General features: G+C 36.3%; 1 pseudogene; it reads right to left on the bottom strand.

Moving 5' to 3' along the window:
* Nucleotides 1-18,777: 18,777 nt before the first annotated feature.
* LOC143636619 (acid phosphatase 1-like) lies at nt 18,778-19,870 on the bottom strand (annotated as a pseudogene).
* Between the last annotated feature and the right edge of the window lie 2,577 nt (nt 19,871-22,447).

Raw genomic sequence — 22,447 nt, 5'->3', positions numbered from 1 at the left:
TCGTAACAGTCACGAATAAAATGAATTTTTATATTGATGTGCTTGGTTTTAGAATGCTGAACCAGGTTTTTAACAATGGCAATGGCAGCATCATTATCACAAAAAATAGGAGTATTAAGAATTCCAAACCGTAGTTCAGTAGTTGATGTTGCATCCATATGACCTTAGAACAACAGGCAGAAGCAGCAACATATTCAGCCTCAGCAGTGCTTGTGGACACCGTTTGTTGTTTCTTACATTGCCACGAAATGAGCCGATCTCCCAAAAATTGACATCCAGCAGACGTCGATTTCCTGTCAATATCATCACCTCCATAATTGCTGTCAGCAAAAGCATACAGATCAAATTCAGAATTCTTGGGATACCAAAGACCGAGTTTCGGTTGCCCTTTCAGAAATCTAAAAATTCGTTTAACAGCAATTAAATGAGAGAGTTTAGGATTAGCCTAGAAACAGGCACACTGACAGACTGCGAACATGATGTCAGGGCAACTAGCGGTGAAGATACATTAGGGACCCGATCATTGACCGATAGTACGTTTGACCTACGGGTTTCCCGTCAGGATCTGAAGAGAGAAGAGGTCTTTCAGCCATAGAAGTCACCGCACTTTTGGAGTCCTGAAACTCAAACTTTGCCAACATATCCTCGACGTATTTTCCCTGATGTAGCAGAATGCCTGTCGAGCTTTGACGAAGTTGCAGACCCAGAAACATTGTCATCTCCCCCAACGAGCTCATCTCAAACCTTTTCTTCATCACCTCCTCAAACTCAGAACAGAGAGCAGTGTTGGTAGAGCCGAAGATGATGTCATCTACATAAATCTGAACCAGGATCAGATTCTTTCTAACAGTCTTTATGAACAGTGTCTGATCAATGGTTCCGCGCTTATACCCGTGCTCCAAAAGATGAGCTGTCAACATCGCATACCATGCTCGAGGAGCCTGATGAAGGCCGTAGAGGGCCTTGTCCAACTTGTAGATATGCGACGGATACTTGGCATCCACAAAACCCGGTGGCTGATCCACATAAATTTCTTCCTTTACCTCACCATAGAGAAATGCTGTCTTGACATCCATCTGATAGACTATGAAACCCATGTACGATGCATAAGCTAAAAAGATCCGAATGGCCCCAAGGCAAGCCACTGGAGCGTACACCTCCGTATAGTCTAAACCCTCAACCTGACGAAAACCATAAACCACAAGCCTTGCCTTGTTTCTAACAATGACCCCAGTGTCATCTTTCTTGTTGCGAAACACCCATCTAGTATCTAGCGACTTCTTCCCATCGGGTAGCTCGACCAACCTCCAGAACTTTAGTTTTTCAAACTGATTGAGTTCCTCATGCATGGCGTCAACCCAGCTTGGTTCTTGCAGAGCCATGTCAATCGACTTGGGCTCAATTTGTGAGATGAAGCAAGAATACAAGCAGTTGTTGATTGTTCTAGTCTGACTTTTGGTTGAGACGCCAAATTCAAGGGGATCGATTATACTATCAATGGGATGATCCCGTTGAATTCTTGATGGAATACAGTGATTAGGAACGTAACAGTTTGCAGGTAAATTGGTTGGATCTTCGAGGGGTTCTTTGAGAGGGTTTCTCCATCCCGATGCTGCGGTACTGTTCGAGTACGAGGTACTGGCAATATACTCGTTTGGAATGGCATCAGGGAATAGAGTGCTACCGAATATCTGATGAATGATGCTCTCCCCCTCAACTGGTGACATATTTGCTATAGAGGGTTCTTGTGGGGATACAGTCTCGGTGACAGTCTCTTCCAGATTCTCTGACGTCGGCTGAGTGGTGTCTGAAGGTTCAGACGGGTCCACACTCAGTATAGGAAACTCTTGAGTATTAACAGAAATATCTTCTTCATCATTAACAACAGTAGAAATCCCCCCTCCCCCGAGTTATCTGAATCAATCACAGGAAACAGATTGAATGGCTTGAACAGCTTGTCATAGTCAAATAACCAGTCAGGCCCCATGCGGGAATCTGTCTCATTTTCTTCAAGCCAGCGCACATCATATGGTTCTACTATCTATTTTGATGCCTTTAGTTTGTTTTGGGCTTGTGTGTTTTTCGATGATACTTGCATAACGCACAAGCCACACACTTCTCGATAGTCACAAAATCTTTAGCTGGCAAGCCACGTACAGTATTGTTCTTCGGAAGACGGTTCAGGGTTTTGACATTTGCATGACCAAGGCGATGATGCCAGAGCATGGCATCATGTTCCGACACTTTAGAAAACAGACATGTAATTTCGTCAGGAACGTTCTTGTTCATGTCAATCAGGTAGGCATTATATTTTCTCTGAGATCTGACCAGAACCCACTCCTCTGGTATGACAATACCAGGTTTCAGAATCAAGCATTCTTTGTTGGTAAAGTGAGCAAAAAACCCTTATCACAAATCTGTGACACGCTGAGCAGACTGTGCTTCAGTTCTGGAACATAGTTAACATTTTCAAACTTTAAAACCCCATTACTCACGGTAATCTTCCCTTTCTCTCTTCCCATAAAGGAAACATATCCACCGTTAAAGATTTGAATATCACTTAGCTGAGATATGTCCCCCGTCATGTGCCTGGAACAGCCAATATCAACAAACCATGGTCTAATAATATTCCTCCACAGCTGTTCCTGCACAATGTGCGAGATTAGTTAGTTTTGGGTACTCAGTCCATAGTAGTTCTGGGTACGCCTAACTTGGTTAATCGTGTTATGGGTTGCCATGACATATCCTCATTGTTATCAAAGATCAACTCTGAAGACGTTGAGGACTTTCTTATCGGAGACTTGGGCAACCATTTGTATTTTGGTTTGAAAACTTTGTAATTTACACAAGTGGTTGACTTAGTCTCTCGTTTGCGGACAGGAAACTTGGTCGGTTTTGTCCTTTTAAACGTTTTCATTTCATAGACCCACTTCGGTGTTGGAACCGAAATCAAGTTTCCACTCCGCTTGTGGGTCACAACAGGCTTGGTCTGATGAAAACTTGACCTGTCAGCCTTGTCTCTTCTCCAACTGCTGTCAGAGAGCCTTGCCTCATAATGCATTGAATTATTAGAATGAAAATTTTTGTAGGCATTATGAGACATGGTCCTCTGATGGCGTCTATAATAAGGAATATACGGGAGACGAGAGCAATTTCTAGCAATGTGATCGGGAATGCCACAGTTGAAACACGTCTGTTTTTTAATGTAATAATCGTTGTGGCCGATTCCCGGTCTTGCTTTGTTGTGTGAGCTTCATTTTCCATCTTTGGACTTAGCATTTGAGCTTCCACATTTATTATCGGAGAAATTCTTTTCTCTTGCAAACTTAGGCGATAAGCACTTATTGTGACTTTTAAACTCATCAGATTTATTAAGTGACAGATCACTGCCTTTTGAAGTTTTAGAAAAAGTGGCAAAACAATTGTCTTTGCTCTTAAAAACAGAGCCCACACACACATCAGTAACATTATTATTTAAAATAGGCACAACAGGCAAATTAAAAGAGACGACAGAAGCAATGGGTGTTTCATCATCCTCATCGGTCAAATCCTCAACTATTACTTCATCTGTACATGAGGTAGACACATTCGAATAGTTCGCCTTGAGGGTTGACTCAGATGCCTTATCTGAACCAACCGTACCCTTGTCAGTCGTAGGTGACTTACCATACTGCAAACTCTTTTCTTTATCTTCTTCTTCCTTAGTGATAGGAAGACTAGTATAATTATTGTTATATGGAGGGGGAACCGAGTTACATCCAATACCCACACCCTTATTTTCTTTTTGTTTTTCTACCATTAATTCAACAACAGTACTAGAGACATCAAATTTTTTAAAGTTGAACTCAGCATTTTTGAATTTATTTGTTAGTTTGGCTATCTCCAATCTCGATGCTTCTAACTCGGCAGTTAGTTCAGTGATTTTCTTTTTAGCATCTAGATGGTGACAACATTTTACGTTAAAATCCGACTATAGTTTAGAAAAATCTAGTTTTTGTGCCTCTATTTTGTCTTTTAAGGCCTTTTTGAGTTTCTTAATTGTGGAATTTTCATATTTAACACCCTCCATTTCCCTAATTAAATTGCTGTTGTGAATTTTATACAGGCCCACTTTGTCAATGCATGATTGAGAGCAAAGCACAGAACTTACCTCGGATGGTTTGGTGGAGGTGAAAGCCATGAAAAAATGCTGAAGATCCCTGACCTGCTCCTCAGCTTCGTTCTCCTCTTCTTCAACATTCATTTCAGCAAAGTTTGCAACTTGATCACTTATGTTCAGTGCTGCCTTCTGTTCCTCCTAGGAGAAGTTTTGAACTACCAAACCACTCTCACCCACATTCGAGCTAACCATATTCTCTCTTTTTCCACCATTGACAGGAACTATCGTCCTCTCTCTATTCCCTTCCTTAGCCGGATTGGTACACTCACGAGCAAAATGACCCGGCTCATGACAATTGTAGCACCTCAAAGAGCTCTTGTTGAAACCTACCTTCGGATTAGCAGGAACATTCTAGTTGTTCCTGCCTGTCCTTTTAGTGAACTTTTTGGCTCTAAAGACAGCCATGGCAATTTGCCAAGAGATGTCCATCTTTCCACATCATCAGGGTGAATTTGATCGAGCTGAGCAGCCACGACGGGTTGCACCAGGTCTCCAGCAAGAAAGGCATTATAGCAGTTCATGAAACCTTCCATTAAAGCTATGTTCTCTTGTGTCTCCTTAGAAATAACAGGAATCTAAGTGGGAGACTGGCTGGAGGTGGCCATAGGGATTTGTGATTCCGGTGTAGTGGCTGGTTGTGGAAAGAAAACAGGAGAAGCTGATGATGTAGGTTGTGGAGTAGGTTGATTCTGTGAGGACTTGAACATGGAGAAGGTCTGCTGAGATTGCTGTGATTGAGCCGGCTGAGTCTGAGACGACTTGAATAGTGAAAAACTATCTTGTGAAACTAAAGCATTATTGAAAGCAATGCCATAGCCAGCAGTATTGTATGTATTTGCATGATTGATAACACGCTGCTTGTCGTCCATATCACAAGCCTTGATAATTGCCATCACCTCAGAGAGTGTCAGCCTTGCCAGATCCTTGGTCTTCTTGATGACAGCCACATTCAAATCCTAGTTCTATGGCAGTGGGTTCACTAGCTTGTTGTTGATCTCAGCAGGGGTGAGGCTTATATTGGCTGACCTTATCTCCGTAACTAACGAGATGAATCGGTGAAGTTGTTTTTCAAGAGACTCTCCCAAGACATAGTTGAACATGTTAAATTGCTGTTTGAGGAGATCTTGCCTACTTCTCCTCATGTCTTCATTTCCTTCAAACACTTCAATGAGAGCCTCACAGAGCGCTTTAGCGGAATTCAGCTCTCTAAATCCCTAGGCAATTTTAGGCGAAAGTGCCATGGTCAAGGTAGCCTGAGCCTTCTCATCCCGCTCAACTATATCAAAAATCAGCATCCGAATACATTTCAACTGGCTTTGTTTCCACTTCTTCAGAGCCTTCTCTTTGATAGGTAATAACCTGAGGACCTCTAACTATGCTTCTCCATAGTTTCGCATCCTTTGCTTTCACGTACTTCTCAAATCTGAACTTCCACTCAGCAAACCCTTTTGATGATAGTAGTCATGGTACACGAATGGTAGTTCCCATGATATAATCAAGTTCTTGATGAAGAGTGACATTAGAAGATGCACTAACAGCTGATTGATCCATAACAGCCTTAACCGAGAACTTGATAGAAAAACCGAAAACAACAAATTTCTTCCGAGAACACAGAATGTTGACCGAGAACTGTCAACAATATCCGAAGACCCACTAAGTTGCCCGAGAACGACGAAATCAATCCGAGAACTTGAAAACCGCCCGAAAACCTTGAATTTTAACTGTGGACCTTGAGATCTTCCCGAGATCTTTGAAATCAACCTGAGAACTGGAACAAATTTACCAAGAACTAGGAATAGTTCAAGATATGGTAATCTTTGAATATTTAACTAAATCCCGAAAATGATGGAATTCAAATCAAATACGAGATTTACCAAAATCTATTCCTAACCAAACTTTCACCAACCGAAGAACATGAAGAACAGTTCTTCAATTTCCAGAAATCTTCAACCAAAGAAAAACACCCGTAAATCACCGGTAGAATCCTTGATATCACCAATAACCGAGCCTAGATATCACCAATATCACCAATACCAATTGTAAGTCTCGTAACGGATCTTTCAATGTGATATCTAGATACTCAATGATTAGGCGGAAACTAATCACCAAGCGATTCTATGTAACAAACAAGAACACATGTAAAACAATGAACAAGCTTCACAACAGATGTATATTCAGGTGCTTAAGCCCTTAACAACTTACACGGGTGAATAATACTTGAACGAACAACCACCCTAATTTCGTTAACATATGTTCTATATGTAGACTACCAACTAGGCTCAAAACAAACTAAAAGCCCACCAAGATCAACTGATCTCGGTTTACATACAAAAGCCCAACCCGACAAAGCATAAACCATAAATTACGACTCAACATTCCAATGGCAGCTAGTTGATCACAGATAAGTTTGAATATGCGACTATACTAAGAAATAATGGAAGAACCCTTTTTGATTTGACGAAGGGTATCATTAAAAGTATGCATATGTTCCAACGAATGTTGACTGTAAGCATTTTGGAGGGCAAGCCAGACTTGTCTAGCGGTGGTTAAACCAATGATTTCAGACATTGCTTCTTCGTATAAAGTGGCCTGAATGATGAGGAGGACCTTCTAGTCAGATTCTTTCCATGTGATTTGCATAATTCTTACCATCAGTGATGATGGTCTCGGCTGGAGATGGATATGTTCCATCGATAAAACCTGATTTTGAAAAGACAACACAGGAGTGATTTGGTTTTTCCAGGGAATATAGTTGGTGGAAACGAGTTTAATGGGAATAAGAAGATGGGTTTGAAGCGGGATGGTGGTGGTAGGGTCGCCGGAGACAGAAGATGAGGAAGACATGATAGGTAATTTTAAGAGAAAGGATCGCCAATTAGGCTGATTCCATGAAAGTCTCCAAGATTGATTATGTTCAAAACAATTACAATAATAAATAGGCTAAACATCTCCTATGAATATGGACATATAATCAGCCTTAAAATAACATGATATACTATCTAAATATACAAACAATCATTGATAACAAATCCCGTGAATTATGGTTGACTATTAGTTTTCACTAGAGCAACAAAAAAAACAATTCTAGAGCTTCTCATGAGGTTGGTAGTATGCGACGGTTCATAACGTAGAAGGGACTATTTTTATGTTAAATCATAGTTCAGCATTTAGATTAAATCATGAATACTAAAACTAGATGTGTATACGAGAGAAATAATTAAATAAATAAAATGTTGTAGGACCCTTGATCTTTACAATACAAATTTGTTTTGATAACACAAAGGCGGGTTTAAACAAATCAATCCCAACGGGTAAACCCAGAAACCAATACACGAAACATTCGATGCGGGTAATGTGTCGAGTATTTAAGTATATAACCATATATAAGATTCGTGTAAAAAAATTCATAAGTATTGTATTAATTGATACCCAACTGATCACCCGAAACATGAATACTTGTTTACCAAACCATGATTGTGAACATTTTTTATCCGTGTTTATTTTTTGGGTCTTTCGTACTAGAATACTATACCAATTCACTAGCTTTTAGTTTATACTTCTAATTTTCTTGTACAATACAACTATATTAAAATTAAAATAGTAAAAAATGAATTTAGAAATCCCAAAGAGTAATTTTTAACTAACTAATGGGTGTACCCAATGTGAAAAGGTTTACGAGCCAGGAATCTAGTCGCAAATCGATACGTTAAGGTCGTGTTCATTCAATACGTTAAAGGATGATTACATTACATGATGAAGATACATTAAGAGTCTAGAGAGAATCCGGCATGGTAACGTTACAGGGGAATAAATAAGCACAGATCTCTATGCAAGTCTACTATGGAAGTCCTATTTATAGGCATATCCCATTCGTTAGAACAGTTTAACAAGGTTAACGAATATGGTCTTTCCATAGCCTATTCGCTAAACACCCTTAGCGAATGGGTATACCTTAACGAATGAGCCACCATTCGTTACACTGTAGTAACGAATGAGCTCTTACATTAACGAATAGCCTAGTCTCTAACGAATGAGGCCTCATTCGCTAAAAATGATTAGCGAATGAGCCTTTATACATTAAGTGTAAAAACTAAACTACCCCTAGCCTATTCGAACAGCTGCGGACACCAAATCCGTGCACTTACACCCAATACTCAATATGATATTACTTGATAGATACCCGACGTATATTGGGCTAGTTTTGAAACATCATTTTACTTGGATATGGAACTTGAATTAGCAATAACTATCCTAAACCCGTCTCTCTGCCATTCCTTGTTTCTCATGTGTTATCATTTGAATCAGTAGATGGAAAAATTCAAAGAATAAAGTGAAAATTTGAAGGAACAGAATGATGATTTATCGAAAGAAATCGACCGACTTCAAGCAAACAGATGTACAAATGTTGAAGAACTTGTTTATCTATGATGGATTAATGCACGTTTACGCTATGAACTTAGGCATTATCAACCAAGGAACTGGTAAAACTGCCGCTAGGGACCTTAGTAAAAAACTTGTTAGTACATGAAATGTGACAAATGCTGGGAGTTGAACCGAGGAGTCGCTTTGTCTTTGTAAAAGATGCATGCAAATAAAGAATGAGATCAGGAGCATTAATGTGGAATTAACCAATGTGACATGCACATGACTAACGAATGGGGAGCTAAAGAATTAACGAATGTGAGGGAGCATGTTAGGATAACGAATGAGGAATGTTAGACTAACGAATGTGCAGTTACATACACAGACAAGTTAGTTACGCACAGTTAATATTCTTATGAGACACATATTGTAACGAACCTCTGCCGAAATTGATAACAGAGCTTCAACGAGTTATTATTTACATATCGTCTTCGTGCTCGGTCGTTTTTGTTCATCGATTAGCACCGAAACATTCACCTTGCGTTTTCGGTTTCGTAGTTCAATATCGAGTTATCCGATCCTCATCGGGAAAAACAAGTGGTATCAGAGCTTTCGGTGCTCGATTCTACATCTAATCGCTGAATCTCGTGCTTAAACGTTGCTTCTAACTTGTTCGATTTTGATTCCGAAGTGTTCATGTTATTCGGATTGATTTTCGTTTGATTCGGATCAAAATCAGTTGATTTTTTACGTATAGGATTGTTTAGAATTGGTGTACGAATGATATTGTGTTCAAATTTGAGTTTGATTTGAAGTTTCCATCAAATTCGTGTTTTTCCGGCGAAAATTCCGGCCATTTTCGTGTTTCCGGCACCGTAACTTTGATATTCCGGTAGCGTAACAAGATTTTCCGAAATATTCCGGTCATATGTAAACTTCTGGTGAGTCACGTTTTTCTGGTGGTTCAAAGTTTCCCGGCGTGTAACAAAATTATCCGGCAACACTAAACCTTTCCGGCAAGCCTTAATTAATATTTCTTGCTGCTTCGTGTTGTGTTTCGATTTGATTTAATATTGTTTCTATTCATATTCAAATGAGACATAAAAATCAGATTTAAACCAATTCAATTAATTTTCGTTTTACAACAGATCTCGATATCGAAGTTCATGTGTGGAACCAGAATTGATAAATTGTTCATTCGTCTCAAACAAATCAGATCCTACTAAATTTTCGTGTTTGTTTCAATTTCGATTCAAATTCGCATCCCGTGTTTGTGTTATCTTAATTCCAATTCAGAATTGAGTTTCAAGTTCGTATTCGTGTGCGAGTCATAACTGGTGTTTGTTTTGATTCATTTTAAGTGTTAGTGTGCGGGTCATTAGATTGGTTTTCGTTTCGCTTCATATTATTCGAGTATTCGCTGTTCGTTTCAGTTTTTAAGATTGAGCAAGGGTATTTTGAGAAGTTTTGTTGCAAGGGTACTTTGGTCATTGCCAGAAATTATACTCTAAAGCAAGTAAAGATTGGAAGTTCGAGTCAGATTTGGTTACTGATTTCAAGTGGCGAGTTCAGATGCTTGTTTTGAAGTTTGGTTAGTTGACTTTATTTGTTAAACGGGCCAAAAATTAAATACAAGGCGTGGTTTGGACATCTTAGAAACGAGTTTTAAGCAAGTGAAAATTTATTGGTTATGGATTAAAGTGTTCGTTTGCTGCTGTTGATGCTGATTATTGTTTTAAAAGTGTTGAAAAGTGTTGTTAAAGTGCTGATTGCTGCAAATAATGCTGATTTGTGCTGCTTGCTGATAAAACGTGCTGCTGTTGATAATAACGTGCTTTAAAACCGCTGATATACGTGCTGATCGTTGCTGAATTGCTGTCAAAACTAGCCGAAACGTGCTGAATTTTGCTGATTCGTTGCTGAATTTTGGTGTTAAACAGGCTGAACGAGCTGTTTAAGTGCTGATTTGCTGAAAAACTGCTTAAAAACGCGCTGGAACTGCAGTTTCATGCTGAAATACACTGTTTTTAAGAGCTGAAACGAGCCGAAAAATGCCAAAACGAGCTGAAATGTGCTGATTTTATTGCTGTTTGCTATTAAAACTTGCTCAAAACGAGCTGATATTTGCTGATTTGCTGTTAAACTTGCTGAAAACGAGCTGAAACGAACCAAAACTTGCTGAAATTTGCTGCTGGTTGCTGTTTAATGTGCTGAAACGCGCCGTTTTCGTGCTGAAATTTGCTGAACTATTGTTAACGAGCTGCGGTTTGCTGTTAACGTGCTAATTTTCGAGTTCGGAAATTGTTTTGAGCTTAGCGAACGTCGTTTGATCAAACTTTTCAACGGGTTAAAGTTTGATTCGGTGAAAGACGTCATTTGAAGTTGTGATCAAGCAAATATTTTCCGAATTTCGTTTTGGTGCTCAGCTCGCGTATTAGTTAAATTTCAAAGATGAATTGTATTCGTTCTTCAGTTGCTACTAATTCGATCGGTCAAACCAGCTCTTCTAATAATAAGATCAGAATTCCTAAACTTACAAATATTGCTGATCTCATGTATTGGAAAGTTCGTTTTGAAGAAATTATCAGCTTGCTTGATAAAGATTTGTTGATACCGATCAAAGAAAGGGAATATTGTCGTCCACGATCGAAAAACCACATGATGTGTACAGTATGTACAAACCGGAGTATGAATGGAATGCTTGTGAGAAAGCTGAGCTTGATCGTGAAAGGAGGGCGTTTGCTACTCAAGCTGTAATATCATTTGTTGTATTATATGAACCCAGAGAATCCAGGGCATATGCAAAATGCCTAACTTCATATGAGATTTGGACTTCTCTTGATCGACGATATGCTTATTATTGCAGTCTTAAACCCAGTTTTGATACATTGAAGCATTTGCCTGATAAAAGTCTAATCGTAATGATTGAGAGATTTTTTAAGCTATTAAAGGAAATGGATGAAAATAAAATTCATGTATCAAATGAAGAGATTAAAGAGAGATTGTTTGACATTCTTTATGGTCAAGATTCAAGAGTTATTCTTGGAAAGATTGTTTCAACATCATCATCTGAATCTTCTCAGACATCAGCGGTGACTGATGAGATTTCATCAGTGGAATCTTTTGAATTTGAAGTCGGCGAAGATTGGTTAATGGATTTGAAGAAAGCTCATGTTGATGATGGATGGTCTATGCTTGCAGACTAGATATCCAAGACCACTTCATCAATGAATGTTGATAAAGATCCAAATGCGATGGAAATTATCATGCCTACCCAGGTGAATCTTCTTGATTATCTTTATGAATCTTATGATTCTGTGCCAACGTCACCTGAGGTATCTTCTAAACCATCTGAATTATTTGTTTGTGAAACTTGTGCTAAGAATTTAAATTCATCTGTTGTTGATGAACCTCAGAAAATTGAATGTTCTCAGTGTGGTGAATACAAGCCTAAACTTGAATCAATTCGTCATCACAATGAGCAATTAGTTTTTGATTTAACATGTATTCGTGATAACTATCGACAAGTGGTTGAAAATAATCAAAAATCTAAAGATAAGATTGATGCCTTGTCGATTAGTAATCATGACTTGAAAGCAAATTTTGAGTGTAAATTATTAATCATCGAAAAGCAGTTTCAAAAAATTTTGGAATTGAGAACCAAAATAACTGAGCTTGAAAATGAGGTGCTGGAGTTAAAGAATAAATTGGATAAATTTAGAAATTCATCTTTTTTACTTAATGAAATCATTGAAGTTAACAGCAATCACCAAAATGGTGGTAAAGCTGGTTTAGGGTTTGTTGAAATCCCTCCTCCTCTTCAAAATGATTATACCATACAACCAGACACAGTAGATCTAAAAGAAGTGGACATTAAGTATCCATTGACAGTAGATCCACCTGTGACTGTTAGTAAGGTTGAAATAATGAATGAGGAGAAAGTTAAACCAATTGATTCAATAAGGGTTGTTAAAAAAGAAACAAATTTTTTAACTCCAAAATCTCATATTCAAAGCAATCTGGTTTATTGTCAGACTAATGATGATATTCTTGTTGAAGATGTGGTTGAACCAGTGGTGATTCACAAAAATGAAAATATACCTGTTGAAAATCATATTCTTTGTGATCCACAAACTTCTGAGAAATCAAAAACTGGTGAACAAAAATTGGTTGGTACACCAAAGACATGTGAGAAGAATGTTGTTTCTGAAAAGATATCAAAATCATTTTCAAAACCGAGTGATAAGTGTAAAAACTGGAAAGTATATAAATTAAAAGGTGTTGACAATATCTTTGCTGATGAGTTCTTTCCAATAGCTCTTGTTAAACCCGAGTGTGTTGAAAAGGTTTATAATTGTGATCACTCAGATTTTCAAAATCGTGATGCATCAGTGATGCCTATTGGGGAAATGAAAAAGATAAAAACAAAACCCCAAAAGGAATCCAAACCAGTGTTGTTTTAACAAAACAAATTTGTCAAATCTACTAGTTCTGATGTATTGGAAAATTGTGCACAGCGTTCAAATCTTGAATTTTTCCAAAAGAAGAAAAGTGAAAAAATTCAACTCTCCGCATCTAAGCTTGTAACAGAATCATCTTCGACGTGGGTTGAAATGAGAAAATGTTTTTATTGCAATGTCAAAGGACATTTGATTGTTGATTGTCCTTACAGGAGAAAACTCAAATTGCCAGATTCTATTAACAAAGTTTCATTAACTTTTGGACAATTTGAGATACTTGAACGAAAAGCTAAACAACAAAGAGTTTATCTTAATTCATTGTTAAAGTCTCCTGAAACGTCTCATAGTTCTGATTTTAACATCTCGGATTTTTCGTTTACGTTTAAACCGACCGGGAATAATTTAGATTTTCATTATTAAACAAAAATAATATATTTAAGTTTCTAATGTTCAATTTATACCCCTCATACTTTATATAATGTCTAAATCCTTATTTAAAACATAAAAGTTAAATAATGGACCAAATAGCAAACTACAGGGACTAAAAATGCAACAAAAATGAAACTTTCCCCATTGTGGCCTGGGGCGCTGCGCGACAGGACCACCCTAGGTGGCCGCGCAACGCGACGGGGTACCTGCACAGATCGTTTAAGCCTTGGTTCGTTTAAGGTATAAAATCGTTTATTTTAGGCATGTTAGAGTGAATTAAGGTCCAAGTAAACATCATACAACTAAAATACCATTCCTAATTCGTTTTCCCTTGTCCAAGATCAGATCTTTGTGAATAAATCGAAGATTCTTTCCTTAAATCGCATATACTTGCTTAAACGGGCCAAAAAGTCCATATTTGGTTCGTTTTAGCTATTCTTATATAAACACATCATAATTCCCTGCTGTAAACCTTAATCTAACCCTACTACATCTCCTCCAGCCGTCACCTACCTCTGCTCATTCTCAAACCCTTCGGTTTTTGCATATTCGTTAAAGACACAAGCTTTGACGTTTGACTTTACTTATACGTTGATCTTTGACTCGTTATATCTCTTGATCCTTTCACTTTTCGGGTAAGTTGTAAATTTAAAATTTTTCATACATATTCCCTAGTCAATAACCTTCAATCAATTTCTAAGATTGCTTTAAAACTCGATAAAGGGTAAAACATTCAACAACTTTGACTTCTCGTTTTCTTATACTTCTGGTCGGATTAAATATTCGGTACAGAAGACTTTTCTTCTCGTATTTAAATTTTAAGGGTTCTGACCAAAACCCGACTCCTGACTCGAAGTTCGGATTCTGGTCAGACTCGACTCGTTTAAACATTAAAATCAACATAACTAGAGTTCTACTCATCCGTTTGGATTGATTCCAGCGGAATTAAGTTCGTTTTTATTTATAGTTTTATATCACAAAGTTTCAGATTCTGATAATTAATCTCGTTGGACGTGTATTGGACGACTCGCTTAAATCATTAGTTCGTTTGTTGAATTTATTAATCACTTGCCTTCCGTCTAAGGTGAGTTTGATCATTCCCCTTTTTATCCACTGTTTTCAAATATTTTGGGGACATATGCATACTTATTCATATTTTCTATCTATATATATACACAAAATTGCAAATATAATCATTGTGTGAATATCAGTTGAATGCTATTTGATAGTTGCTACATGTTTAATTGTTTACTTGATAACGTTTCGGAGAGGTCCAAAATATCCCCTTGTAGAGGGTTCTCATTAGTATGATCATACGACCATCTTAGTAACCGCAGCCCGATTCGCTTGGTAAAGGTAAAACGACAACCTTAGTCATTATAATCAATGCCCAATTCGCTTGGCAATGATTTCATTGGCAGACATGATTTGGTTATATGCATGTTTGTTATTATTCGATTGATTATTATCACATGGTTGGTTTTCGCATTTATCAGTTATCATTTATCAACTATATATATATATATGCTATTATTTAATGTTTCAAAATTGGTGATCATGTCACTCAACATGTGTTGTTGACAAACTCCATTTTCTACGTATATGCAGGTTGCTTAGATTGAAGTATGGATATGTAGTCAAGACCATAGGTTATATTGAAGACAAACTTAAATTTAATTGATTGTATTTATTTAATTGAATTGTTTTGTTGTATTTGATTATTGTGTGTACATTTGAATTAAAATAATTAATTAGATATTGTCACATTTTATTTATGATAGTATCTTCGAGCTGTGAGCAATCAGATCACGCCCCGGCATTTCCGCCTTAGGTTGGGGTGTGACACTGATAATGTTAAATTTTTGAGACAACAAGCTGATAAACCGTTACCAGCTTGGAAACCAAAGATTCCATCAGCATGTGTTGATCGTGTGGAGGATACTGGTCGACCTAAGACTATGGTCTGGGTTCCAGTTTCTTATTAATTATTTAGTTTTTGTGCAGGGATATCCAAGAAGATCTATCAACGTCATATAGATTGTTGCTAAATCAAATTTGTTGATAGTGGATTATCTCGGCATATTTGTTTTGTTTAGATTGATTTGATTGTTACTTGCAAAGATTTAAAATTCATAAAATTTTCAATCGGCAAACTTGTTCACCATTCATATTTTTAAAATGCAAGATTTCTTTTTGGTGAACAAGATCTTCAAAAGAGTTATCCATGTTGGGAGATCGTTTTCATTTTTCGTTATTTTCTACAAATTTTTTGTTATTGTTTATATTTTTAGGGGGAGAAAATTAGAAAAATCCAAAAATATTGTGTTTTCTGTATGGAAAATATAAAAATACAAAAATATGTTTAATTTTGAAAAATATAAAATTTGAGAAATGTGATCCGACATATATGGGAAATGATAGCACATTGACTTAGCGGACCTAACACATTAATAAACTAGACTAAAAAGTGCCGTAAGATCAATTGTATGATGTGTATGATAGGCTTAACAGATCGTATAAGTGCTGAAAAGATATAAATCTAAATGCTTGCCAAATCTAGTGGTGTTATATGTTGATGCATAGTTAATATCTGTATAAAGTACCAAAAAGTTTAAATATTGATGTGTGTGCATGTGTTCATTTTGCAAAGAAATTCAACATATTTTTTTCTTTTTATTTTGCAAAGAAATTCAATTTTATTTTTTCTTTATTTTTATTCAAATCTTGGATCCTCTCCTGCGCGATAAGATTATGCGACCTAAGGGTTAAGATTTGGATGTTCTGCTTTATTTTCTTGGTGTTTCGTATAAAATCTTGGACTTTCTCCGCGCGATAATACAAGATTATCCGAATTGAGAGTTAAGATTTTATGCAACTTCAACTTATTTTTATCTTTTTATTTTGTTAAAATGGAACCTTATTTGTGTGTAGTAATACCGATCTTAAGGGAAAATTTTAACTTTCTACTTTATTTTCTATTTTTATTTTTGCATGAGTAACAACTAATCAATTTAAAGAAAAATGAAACACGTACATGTGAAATTCACTGTATAAGAGATATAAAAATTATGTCTGATAGGTGGGATCCACATAAGATTTGTGCTTAATTGAACCTTAATACGTATCGTAAAGTTACTGAAGGATCTGTATAAAGTTTAAAGTGGACAAATATATCTGCAATCATCATTAGGTTACGTGCATAATAATATCAAAATTGAAGTGTCGTTTAGGACGTTACTAGTCAATATGATCCCATGTTGCGATCTTTCTCACAAAAATATGTACTGCTTACATTTAGCGCTTTATTTTCTTTTCTTTATTTTGAGAAAAGTACAAAAAGATTTTAGGTGTTTTTTGATATTAATTTTGAAAAATCAAAAATATTTGGGTGTGTTTTAGCTTAAAGTTTGTAAAAGTCAAAAAGATTTTTCTTTCCAATTTATTTTTTGATCTTCCGACAAGCGATACACATTTTCAAATTGTTTTGCCGTGTTAAAAAAAAATTGTTTTCACCATTACACATTCTTGTTCATACATTTTGTGTTTAAATGCTAAATCAAGATAAACTTTACGGTTTATTGATGGAATGTGTTGATTGACTGCAGTTTCGAAAGAGTGATGATTATTCAATCCTTGAATCTTCTCAAAATGGTGAATTTAAGGTATGGCAGAGTATTTGAGTTAAGGGGGAGAAAAGATGCCGATCGTGTGTACAAGATTGATACTGATAAAGATTGGAGACATACATCTAATGCCAAGGGGGAGTTTGTTAGTGCATCTTCTTCATAGCATTATATGTATAAAGACACACGTGAAGACCAACTGAAAGCGACAAAGACTAAAAGTTAAACAAACTCTAGCAATTGTCAAGGGGAGTTTGTTAGTACATCAAATGTGACAAATGCTGGGAGTTGAACCGAGGAGTCGCTTTGTCTTTGTAAAAGATGCATGCAAATAAAGAATGAGATCAGGAGCATTAATGTGGAATTAACGAATGTGACATGCACATGACTAATGAATGGGGAGCTAAAGAATTAACGAATGTGAGGGAGCATGTTAGGATAACGAATGAGGAATGTTAGACTAACGAATGTTGTATGAGTATAAATAGTAGACAGCAAGTTAGGCAGTTACATACACAAACAAGTTAGTTACGCACAGTTAATATTCTTACGAGACACATATTGTAACGAACCTCTGCAGAAATTGATAATAGAGCTTCAACGAGTTATTATTTACATATCGTCTTCGTGCTCGGTCGTTTTCGTTTATCGATTAGCACCGAAATGCACCGAAACATTCGGTTTCGTAGTTCAATATCGAGTTATCCGATCCTCATCGGGAAAAACAAAACTAAGCCACAAATCAGAAGAGAAAGCAAAAAAACTTAACGTGGAATATGCAGATAAAGAAGGTGGGATTGATTCCTAACAATGGTCGGTTTCTCAAGCTTCTATCATCACAGATTTGGGGGAGTTTAACAAATCGTTCATTGACGATAAGTTACGTCATAAAAAAAATAATACTTTCTTTGGAACGCTAATGCTGTGATAAAAGGAAAAGATAGCCATTATAATTGTGGCAATATTATTTAAAGCAGTGCATTTGAGAACCAAAGATTAAAATCACCATTTGGGAGTCAAAAAATTAACTCACAGCAACAGTGATTCAAAGTTCAAACTTTTACAAATATGTTGAGTCAGGCTGCGACAATGGCGACAGAAAAAGCATATCATTTCCAACACCAACACAATTATCGGTAGTATGTCATAATACTAGCCACCGATGATCAGTCGGTATAATCTTTACCCCCTTCATGCTTGCAAATTGGATTTTAATAAGCTAAAGAATTACTATGCTTAACGGTATCAAAGTGCATGATAAAGTGTTCCTCCCTAAGTGGCGATGGTTTTACTATTTTAGTAATATTGTGAAAAAAAATATATGTATAATTACTAGTAAATTTAGAGAATGTATAAGTTAGCCTGTCAATTCTTCTAACTTTCAGTCTCACTGAAAGAGAAAGGCTTTACTTATTATCAATACGCCGACTTTACACCTGTTTTTCGACCTTAATGATCTCTATATGTACGTATCTCATACGATTGATGTCGTTGGAGTGGGAATTTGAATATAGATCTTGTTTCATTTACTTTTGGTATATATGGTTCATTATTATTTATCTACTTATGTATCTTTGTTAGTAATAATGATAGTATTTTCTTAAAGAAAATAATCATTCATAATAAGTGCTTCAATTCCTAATTATTACACAAACTAAGTTTAGCTTACTCGACTTTGAACAAGTCTTATTTAAACAAACACACACCAACTAGAAACTTGAAGCACCTGATTCTTCGAAATCAATTAACCGATGTAGTACACAGGATTCGGCATCTTGAAGGTGCGATATCCCAACTTGCTACCGGCTAAGTCGCTCAATTGATCACCGATGCTACCTCTAATCCTGTATCCTGCCTTTTCTAGCTCTTCTCTTTTGCTTGATTTGTACTTCGCTGCACTAGAATTATCATTATCTCCCCTACACATTTTTGCAAACAAATACTTTTTTAAATAAATATTTGGTTTTCGTAGCAAAACTGAAAGTTATGATTATCAGAGGCAGCCCTGAAAAGCTAAAATTACTAACTTTAAGATGAGTTTCTCCCATTCAGTATAGCCAGCCGCCTTTAGATTGTTTGTACGAATGTTCGTGAAGTCCTCATGCAATCCAGTGAGAAAGACGATCTTAAATCCTAACCTTATAAGTTTTTGGTAGAGTTTAAGAGCCTCGGGTAAGGCTGGAGCCTCTCCTTTCTCTATCCAATCCACAAGCGACGTCTCGTTAATTACCCTAAATGCTCATGATAACATGTACTAATGGTTAAAAAGGTCCATCTGATTTAACGAAAAATATCATTTTTAATGTTTATTAGTTACCAACCACCACCCGAAAGCAGTTGGCCCAATATTATCTGGTGGTGTAATAGATGCCTACTCCCTTTGGAGATCAACGGTTCAAGTCCCATAATAAGCTGATTAATATATAATTATATGGATTTAAAAGTAGGTTATTAGCTGTTACAAGAAAAAGTTTACCAATTGCTTTCGTTAAGGAGTTTGAGATTAGAGAGTGCGGTTTCATCGACATCAAAAACCCACACGTCCTTGTCGTCGCCGGTGAGGGAAAGGCCTTGGGCATACTTATAGGCTTGGTTGCAGACAAGTTTGCGGTCTTGTTTGTATTGACTTCCACGCATGTAACCGCACTACCAACATAGTCTAAGCATCCTCCAGGAATTTCGGTCCATTCTTGTACGTTGTTGGCCTCGACGCCAAACCGCCAGCTTAATCAGCTTCCGGAGCCTGTATGGGGCATTACCAAGTAGGGTTGGTAGTTATTTGGAAATGCAACGGCTGTTGCAATGGTCGCCATAAGGATAAGAAACATAAAACCCATGCTTCGAATATTAAGATGTGTAGTAATGTTGAGTGTGAAATGGTACTATAAATAACCATTGTTTAATTGACAAGGCCTTTATTTTTCTATATATTACGAGTTTACCACTATGGGTTCCAATCATTTGACATAATATAAGTTTCATTCATCTTTTATCATAACAGTTTTATTTGTATCACATGTTAGTTTAGCATACAAGATATTAGGGACGGCCAATTGATGTGCAACCAAGTATACCAAGTTTCCAATATTTATAAAAGTTACACTTTCAAATATTAAGTTACAAATGTGAACTAATCGAGTGTAGCATTCACATCCCACCCACGCTCTATATTCCCTTCATCTCTAAAATATGAAGAAAAGCTGTAGTTTTTCACTTATTTAGCTTCTATTCTTCATACTCTAAAATATGTAGCAGAGAGTAATAGTAACTCTCTATTAGGGTTACTATTTACCATCTTATATAATTATGTGAGTGCGTAGGAAAAAAAATATAAAATAAATGTTTGTAAGCATATTATAGAGAGAAATAGAGAGTTGGATGTGAGATGTTTTTAGAATATAAACAAAATTAAAAAAAAATATATGATGCTTTTAGTTAAAGTTTATAGATAGAGATGGAAAGAATAAACTATGAGTACTCTAATATATGTTTGTCAAAGAACACTGTGGGAAATCATATCAATAAAACTTTTAAAACTAGCTATACTACAAGTGATATAACATTTAATATATATAAATTCCGCGTACATTTCATTTATTATTTTATTAGTTTTGTTCGTTTTTTTGCAAGATTTGTATACTACTAAGATGGTTTTGTATTTTAGGTTCCAGGTTTCAATTGTGGTGAAAAGAGGGCGGAAAATGAGTTACAACGAGCTAAACCGGAGAACCGGACCATCAGGAAACGAGCCGGACCAGATCAGGAGTGAACCGGACCGGGACCAAGTTACTTTGGCCACGCTGCGCGGCCAAGTGGGGGTATTTTGGTAGCGTGGCGTGACCAACCTAATTTCTAGAATATTCCGGGTTTTGGGCTTTAATCACTATATAAACACCCCTAATCTAACCCTTAATCATACCCTGAAGTTCCATCCGAATTTGGTGAGTTCCGAGGCGTCCAAGACCAGCTGTTGGCATCTTTTGAGTCGAAGAATCATCCGGTGGTGCGCGTACTAGTTGAAGACGAAGAACACGGGTTTTATCTTCTGTTTTCTTTCGTTTTCTTTTATTTTTGCCATGAATTCTTCGTTACTTGTTTTGTTTAAACTTAAGATGTTAGGCTAAATTGCATGAACTACTTAGGCTTATGATGAACATACTTTGATGTTTTGATTTAAGTTTGGGATTATTTATCGTTATGGCTTTTATGGTTTAGTAAAGATTTATTTATATTATATTGATGCGTATGGATGCTTAGGATTGTTTGATGAGTTTTATTCCATAGTTTTCTTGATTATTGTTTGTCATTATGATAGGTTGCTATTAGGTCAATTACTTTGTGTTCTTGATTATTTTATGGTTGATTTCATGATAAGATCATAGGAATAATATTGTAAAATAAACTTAAGTGTACTGCTAACCTAAAATATGTAAAGTGCTAGGTTATTGATAAGTCTTTAGTATTTAATCTTGCTAGATTTAGTTCTTCATGAGGAGGATTATTTATTATTGTTTGTCAAATCAATTAAATATAGTAAATTGCCTTTGATTTCCGTGTTGTAAGGTAGGATTTCGTATAAAGGAACTAAATTATAATTAATTAGGTGACCGTAAGAGAACTTGATTTTAATACTGGTGTGCGTTAAAACTTGTTAGAAATCCATAGGTGTCTCTTGAGAAGGGTCAGGGGTCCTGTTCGGGTTTTCTTTTAAGTGTCTATTTTACGATCCTAGTCCATAACTAAATATTTTCCCGAGTCAATTCATTACTAAAATTTAGGGGATTCTAGCCTAGGTAGTTTTCTCATCATCAGCTTATTTAAATAACAAACTTTTGCTTTCGTTTAAATTACTTGTTTTCTTAATTAGCTTTTAATTATAGTATTAAATTAGTATTTTAAATAACTCCCCCCGGTAAACAAATATAAATTAATATGTCGTGTTTGTAGTTGAGTCTAATTAGCTAATAAACGTAATTTAGAGAGTCTCGTTGGTTCGATATCCGGACTTACTTAGCTTTACTAGAGTCGATCGGTTAACTTGCCGGTTAGTAGTTTAGTCGAGTTTTAGAGAGTCTAGAGTATTACTTAGTGTCTAGATTAGCATAATTTAGTTAATAATTATTAGACTACTTCAAGCACGTCAAGTTTTTGGCGCCGTTGCCGGGGACTATTGGCGATTGCGTTATTAGCTTTGATTAGACTTACTTTCTATATACGTGTGTATTTTGTTTTATTTTTGAGTCGTAGAAGTTAGGTTAATTTAGTTTAGGTTTGTTTGGTAGTCTTTTAGTAGAGTCTACATACGTGTTATTTTATTTTGAGTCATAGGAGTCTAATTGTCCGTGTCTTTTACTTATTTTAAGTCTCGTAAATATGTGTGAGATTTGTGGTGGACCCCATTTTACGCTTATATG

The sequence above is a fragment of the Bidens hawaiensis genome, unplaced genomic scaffold, assembly GCF_021521415.1.
Source record: "Bidens hawaiensis isolate Kalapana, Puna unplaced genomic scaffold, B.hawaiensis_p1.1 tig00008036_1, whole genome shotgun sequence".
Lineage (NCBI taxonomy): Eukaryota > Viridiplantae > Streptophyta > Magnoliopsida > Asterales > Asteraceae > Bidens > Bidens hawaiensis.
This window is presented reverse-complemented; position numbering and strand designations above follow the sequence as displayed.